Source organism: Chenopodium quinoa, unplaced genomic scaffold (genome assembly GCF_001683475.1).
Source record: "Chenopodium quinoa cultivar QQ74 unplaced genomic scaffold, ASM168347v1, whole genome shotgun sequence".
Lineage (NCBI taxonomy): Eukaryota > Viridiplantae > Streptophyta > Magnoliopsida > Caryophyllales > Amaranthaceae > Chenopodium > Chenopodium quinoa.
Window position 1 is genome coordinate 2,304,716 of NW_018745684.1, and position 7,257 is coordinate 2,311,972.

Below are 7,257 nucleotides of genomic sequence, written 5' to 3' on the forward strand. Positions count from 1 at the left end.
CTTTAGGGGTTTGGTCAGGGGTTTACTCAGTCAAGGGGTTACTTGAGGGTTCGGTCAGGGGTTACTCGGTCAAGGGTTACTTGAGGGTTCGGTCAAGGGTTACTCGATTTGGGGTTACTTGAGGGGTTATTCGGTCAGGGGTTACTCGGTCAAGGGTTACTCAAGGGGTTAATTTGTTAGGGGTTACTTCTCGGTCAGGAGTAACTCAAGTAACCCCTAATCGAGTAACTTGAGTAATCCCGACAACTCAAGTAACCCTTGAGCGAGTAACTCGAGTAACCACGACAACTCGAGTAACCCCTGACCGAGTAACTTGAGTAACCCCGGCCACGCAGTGTTGCCAGCTGATTAGGGGATTTTTCCCCACTACGTGGACCAATCATGTGTTGCCATGTGGCCTCCACGTGGACCAATCATAAGCCGCCACGTGGATCAATCATAAGCAGCCACGTGACCAATTATGTGTTTCCATGTGGCCTCCACGTGGACCAATCAGAGTCCGCCACGTGTCACCTCGTGAAAGGTCCAAAGTGGACCTACCAGGCCACAACACGTGGCAGACAGAAAGACCTGTCAGGAAAAGCAGTCTACAACGGCCCAATTTCCCAGGCAAGCCCAATCAGTCCTAGGTTTCCCAGAAATCTAGTATTGGGCACAGTCTTTTAGACTATAAATAAAGTGTTTCTCCCAAGGAAACACTTATTCAAAAATATCCAAACACATTCAGAGAGCTTCATATCAACCCTGATAGACTCTCATACCTACACTTACTCTCAAAGCAGAGAACTAGTCAGTCACCTGACACTCCAAAACTGAGAAATTCACATTGCAAATCCTCTCTTGGAATCCAAGAGAGACTTTACTTTCCGCACTTAAACTCCTCATACACGTTCTAACTTGACCGTTGGAGGCGGAGCTCCCACCAACAGGAGTCTCCGTTATTTTGCAAGTACAGGTGTCCAGAGGTCAGTCTTGGAATCGTAACTCTCCCACAGAACATCAAAAAACCCGAAACATTTGGCGCCGTCTGTGGAGAGAGTACATCTAAGATGGCTTCACAAGAACCTGTACCGAGTCTAAGTGAGAAGCGGCCCATGGCCGACGTCCAGGTCACCTCAGACCAAGACACAGATGACGACTATGAAGTCGTTACTCACACGGCACCTGAAGGGTCCCTAAGGACTCGACGCATCCGTCCCACCGAAAGGGGGGAACAGACCGTCAGCCAGGCAGGGCTCAGTGAAACAGTCGGTCCGTCGACTGTTTCCCAGGAGGCCGAGGGATCCACCCCTATTACTAGGAACGAGCTCATGAATCTCATGACAAGTCTCAAAGGGGAGATCAAGGATCTCATTGCTGAACGAATGGATGTTTCTACCAAGAAACAGTCGGCCAAAAAGCCCTCCCATTCCGGGAGGAGCAAGCCAGTCAAGGATCGAGAGCCCACTCCTTACCCTATGCCAAGGGTAGGGTCGAAGCCCTCGACCACCTTGGCCTGACTTAAAATTCCTGCGCCAGGAAATAGGAAAGCCATCCGACATATTCAGCCGGATGGCTCCAAGAAAACATATTCTGATGCTCGGATGATAATCCAGCAAAAGAAGAATATGCAGCTATCAGAGTCGGCCTCCACGTCGAACTTTAATGATAGTTTTCAGAATACCTCTATGGGGTATTCCAATCTGCCCCAAGGGGGTCAGATAGGCGGCATGTTCGCCAAGTCTACTCCTCAGATGTTCCAGGCGGCCCCGTATGTGGCCCAGCAGCCATACGGGCCGTATGGACAATTTTACGTGCAACCTACCCTTTTTGGGGGACAGGCGGCACGTATAGTCCAACCTCTGGACTGGCAACTTCGGCTGTAGAGACTTGGGGAACAGCCTACGACTTTCTCCAAAGAAATAACAGAGGCCGCACAGCCGGCCAAGGTAAAGAATGTGTTGGTAAGCACCTATGATGGTACCACCAATCCTGAGGACCACCTAATGGCCTACACCAACCTTATGTATCTACAGGGGTTGGACGACGCCACTTGGTGTAAATGCTTCCCGGCCACATTGAAGGGCGTTGCCCAGCAGTGGTTCGGCAACTTGCCAGCCGGATGTATTAACAATTTTAGGACTCTTGCATACTTGTTTGCGTCCAACTTCTCAATGAACATCCCTGCTAAGAAAACGAGCCTTGATTTGGGCACAATACAGCAGGGAGAGAAGGAAGGGTTGCGCTCGTATATCAGGCGCTTCAATCTGATGAGAATTCAGATTCAAGGGCTGTCTGATGAGGTAGCCTACACAGACTTTTTTAAGGGTCTAAAGGACGGGTCGGCCTTCAAGTTCGACCTCGTCAGAAAGAGGATTGCTACCCTCCAGGAGGCATTGATGGAGGCGGACGCCTATATACAGGCGACCGAGCTCTGCAATGTCGGAAAACAGTCGAACTCAAAGAGGTCCGACAAGAAAGAGAGTCGGCCTCAGCAGCCAGCTAAGAAAGAAGAGAAGAAAAGAAAGCAAGTCTGGGTGGCTGAGACTTCTGAACAGCCATCCCAGAAGAGAAAGAAAGAATGGAAGACGTACTCCCCAAAGTACGAATATAATAAGGACTGTTACTCCATCCTCATGGAGATAAAGGACCGGGTCTCCATTGAGAAGCCGACCCCTATGAAGGGTTCCGCCAAAAATTGGAACAAGAGCAAATATTGCCACTTTCATGAGGATATCGGTCATGATACCAATGAATGCTATAGTCTCAAGTGTTTGTTGGATCGCTTGGCTAATAAAGGGGTATTAAAGTCCTATGTTCTGAGGTCCAAAGTTACCCTACATACAAACGCTGGTCAGCCCCCCCAAGAAGAAGTCAGCTCTGTTAATACTTCGGATACGGATGAAACTCCGATCTATACAATAGCAGGCGGCTTCGCCGGAGGCGGCCCGACCATTCAGGGTAACAAGGACTACATCCGGGGCCTTGATATTAATTCAGTAGACGAGGGACAGACGTCCAAGGACCCCTTCCCCGAAGTCATAATTACTGAAGAGGACCGGGGACAGGTCAAGAGACCACATGATGACCCGGTGGTCATCGAATGCAAAGTGGCCAACCAAAGAGTCGGCCGCATTCTTATTGATACTGGGAGTTCTTCTGATCTCATCAGTCTCAAATGCTTGACCAAGCTCAAGTACAAATCTAAAAGTATGCACCAGGTCTCTCATCCCTTGGTGGGATTTGGGGGTGGTGTAGTACATCTGGTAGGTCGGATAGACCTACCCGTCCGCTTGGGTGAGAAGGGAAAGGGACGTCACATGGTGATCCGGTTCTTAGTTGTTGAAGAACTGACGGCCTATAACATGATTTTGGGGCGCCCTACCCTTAACCAATCTAAGGCTGTGATCATCCCATCTCTTATGCTTCTCAACTTTGATAGGGATGATGGAACAGTCGGCTCCCTACGGGGAGACCAAAAAATGGTCAGGGAGTGCTATCTCTCTGATGTCAAGACCACTGCGGTCGTCGGCCCTAGTGAAGAAGTTGCGCTTGCTGCAACGACAGCTGGCAAAAAGAGAAAGGTCAGTCAACTGGTGGCCCAGAAAAAAGACAAATAGCTGTCACTGCCCGGTCAGAGGCCGGATGAACTTCGTCCCCAACCAACTGGTGAACACATGGACATTATCCTAGATGATTGTCGTCCTGACCGAACTGTTAAGGTTAGGACGGCTGCTTTTGCTGAACTTGGTGCAGACTTGCACCGACTGTTACAAGACTTCAAATACATCTTTGCCTTTGAAGTAGACGAGATGCCAGGCATCAGCCCGGATCTTGCCGTCCATAAACTCGCTGTGGATCCCAAAAAGAAGCCGGTAAGGCAAAAGAAAATGAACTATGGCGAGGAAAGAAGCCAGGCGGCTGCCGCCGAGGTTAAAAAGTTGTTGGAATCTAAGTTCATTCGGCAATGCTACTTCCCTGACTGGGTTACCAACGTTGTTCAGTAAAGAAGCCGAATGAAACTTGGCGTATGTGTGTGGACTACACAGACTTGAACAAGGCATGTCCAAAAGATAGCTATCCTCTCCCAAAGATTGATAGCCTGGTCGACTCTACAGCCGGCCATGCCTTGATGAGCTTTATGGACGCCTACTCAGGCTTCCACCAAATACCCCTATGGGAAAAATATCAAGAGAAGACAACCTTTGTCACTGATCAAGGTTTGTTTTGTTATATGGTGATGCCGTTTGGTTTGAAGAATGCGCCTGCTACCTTCCAGAGAATGATTAATTAGGTCTTCTTTAATCAAATTGGAAGGAATGTGGAGGCGTACATCGATGATATGATAGTCAAATCCAAACTCCAGGCGGATCACCTAGCAGACCTCCGAGAAACATTCACCACAATCAGGCGGCACAATGTCATGCTTAATCCTAAAAAATGTGTTTTCGGTGTTGAGTCTGGGAAGTTCCTTAGATTTTTGATTGACCAAAGGGAGATAGAGGCGAACCTTGAAAAAATAAAGGCGGTTATTGACATGCAGTTGCCCCGCACTGTGAAAGAAGTCCAGAAATTAACAGGTTGTCTAGCGGCACTGGGAAGATTCCTCAGTCGGTCAGGCGATAAATGCCTCTATTTCTTCCAAGCAATAAAAAAGAAGGCCATGTTCGAATGGGGGCCGGATGCAGAGGCGGTCGTCCAAAAGTTAAAAGAACATGTGCACTCTTTGCCAAGGCTTGTCAGCCCTCTGGCCAAGGAAGTGTTGTACATGTACTTGGTCGTCTCTGATCATGCGGTACAGAGGTCGAGAGGTCCGATCATGGGAACTCTTCAAAAAAGGCTATCTATAACCTCTCTTGAAATGTGTTACCCCAGAAAAGGGCCGAGAGGTCCTAGAGGACTTGCACTCTGGGTTCTGCACTTCCCATGTAGGCGACAGGGCATTGGCAAAGAGAGCCAGGCGGCAAGGCTACTTCTGGCCTACCCTAGAAGCAGACGCCATGGAGATGGTGAAAAAATGTGACAAGTGTCAAAGGTTTGGCAAGCTCATCCATCGTCCGGCTACTGATCTAACGGCTATCCATAGCCCAGTACCATTTGCTAAATGGGGCATGGACATTCTGGGCCCCTATACGCCTGCTACAGGCGGACGGAGATATATTTTGGTAGCAGTCGACTACTTCACCAAGTGGGTAGAGGCCGAGGCAGTCAAAGGCATCAAGACCAAAGATGTCATCTCCTTCATTTAGAGGAATATCATAACTCGTTTTGGGGTTCCCATGTCTATGGTTAATGATAATGGACCTCAATTTGAGACGCCTACTCTCACAAATTGGTTGGGAGACCAAGGAATCTCTCATTGTTTTGCATCATTCGGCCGTCCTCAAGCAAACGGCCAGGTAGAGGCCTTCAACAAGTTGATCTCTGATGGCATAAAAAAGAAAATTGAAAAAGCAGGCGGCCTATGGGATGACGAGCTACCGCATGTTCTGTGGACCATCAGGACAGCTGAAAAAGGGGTGACTGGTGAAACTCCATTTCTAATGGTCTATGGGGCGGAGGCTATGTTACCAATTGAGCATTATGAGCCGACTCTTCGAGTCATGCTTTATGACGAAAAGGCTAACTGGGAAGCCATGCGCCTAGTATTGGATGAACTTCCAGAGCGCAGGGGCAATGCAGCCTTGCGTCACGAGATTTACCGTCTGAGAATGACGAGAGCCTATAACAGGAGAGTGCACAAGCGGCCCCTAAAAGTAGGGGACTTTGTGCTTAGAAAGATGAAAGCAGTCGGTAGGGTCAATGAGCAGGGCAAGCTGACCCCTAACTGGGATGGTCCCTACCGAATCTGTGAAGAAATCAGAGGAGGCACCTATCGTTTGGAAACACCAGACGGCAGGCAGCTAGCCAGAACTTGGAACGTAGACAATTTGAAAAAATACTACTTCTGAAAATTGTAAATTTTATGATTATATCAATAAGAATTTGCGACTTATTTTATCAATTTTACTGTCTCTTCAGTCGGTCTGTAATACAGTAGGTTTAATAAGTCCTCTCAGTAGGACAATCCGAATGCATTACAGTCGGCCTTATTAGTCCTCCCAGTAGGACAATTCGCCTGTTTAAACAGTCGGCCTAAAACTCTCCTTAGTGGGGCAAGCCGACTGTTCTCAAGAACAAATTATTAGTACAAACTCGGAAGAGTAAATATTGCTAAGTCTTGACAACCTAGAAAACTTTGTTCACTGAACAACTGACCACGGCCACGAGCCGAATGATCAACCTAAGGCCTATGGCTGGATGATCCTTTAAAAAAAAATACGTCTGTCCCAAAGACAAAACAGGCGTCCGGCGACATCCCTCCGGGTGATCTCGTCGCAGAGAGCAACGCCCCTCCGGGCAGAACATTGCTCTATAAACAAAAATAAAAGGCCCACCAAAGTGGTCCCCTGAACCTCGAGGTTGTTTGACATGAGGCAAGGACAAGCGTACCGCTGTTTCTGAAAAACACGTGGTACACATCAAGTCTGAGTCAGAAGTCGGCTGAATTGCTTGGGACAAGAACAGTCTGCATTTCATTTGAGTAAATAGCCAAGAAAAACTTGGCGAATCAAGGGGATCATGCGGCCTCCGCCGCCTGCTTCCTCTACTACTCAATCAGGGGCATAGATGGATCAAATCTCAAGATTGATCTAGAGCCTCCATCCTAGTGGGAATAAAAAGGTCTGAGAGCCGCCTGTTTTCTAAAAAATAGGCAGTATATGACCACCAAATTTTTCAGAGCCAGCGCAACCGCTTGTTTTGTGGAAAACAGGCGGCTCCTGACCAGCAGTAACGTCACCTGTTACTAAATGATAAGGTAACAGTCGTCCTAAGTTGAGTAAATAGCCAAACAACACTTGGTAAATAAAAAGGAACTTGTGGCTTACGCCACCTGCTTCTCCTACTCAACGCAAATTTCTTACCTAAAGAGCACGAAAGGCCGACTGTTTATTGGCAAACGGTCGGCATTTGACCATAATTCCGCATATAATTAGCAAGGTGACCGCCTGTAATCCTACAGGCGGCACCTCCAAATGGGAATCTACGACGCCTGTTTCCACAAGAGAAACTGTAAACGGCGTTCTGATTGCAATAAGAGGATAACAGCCGGCCATGTCCGCCTAATTCCCTTGATTACATTACATTCTAAAATTGACGAAGACTGATTAACCTACTAAGGTTAACTCATAGTCAATACATTGAATTAATTAAAATCTAAGACTCAAGAGCGTCCGC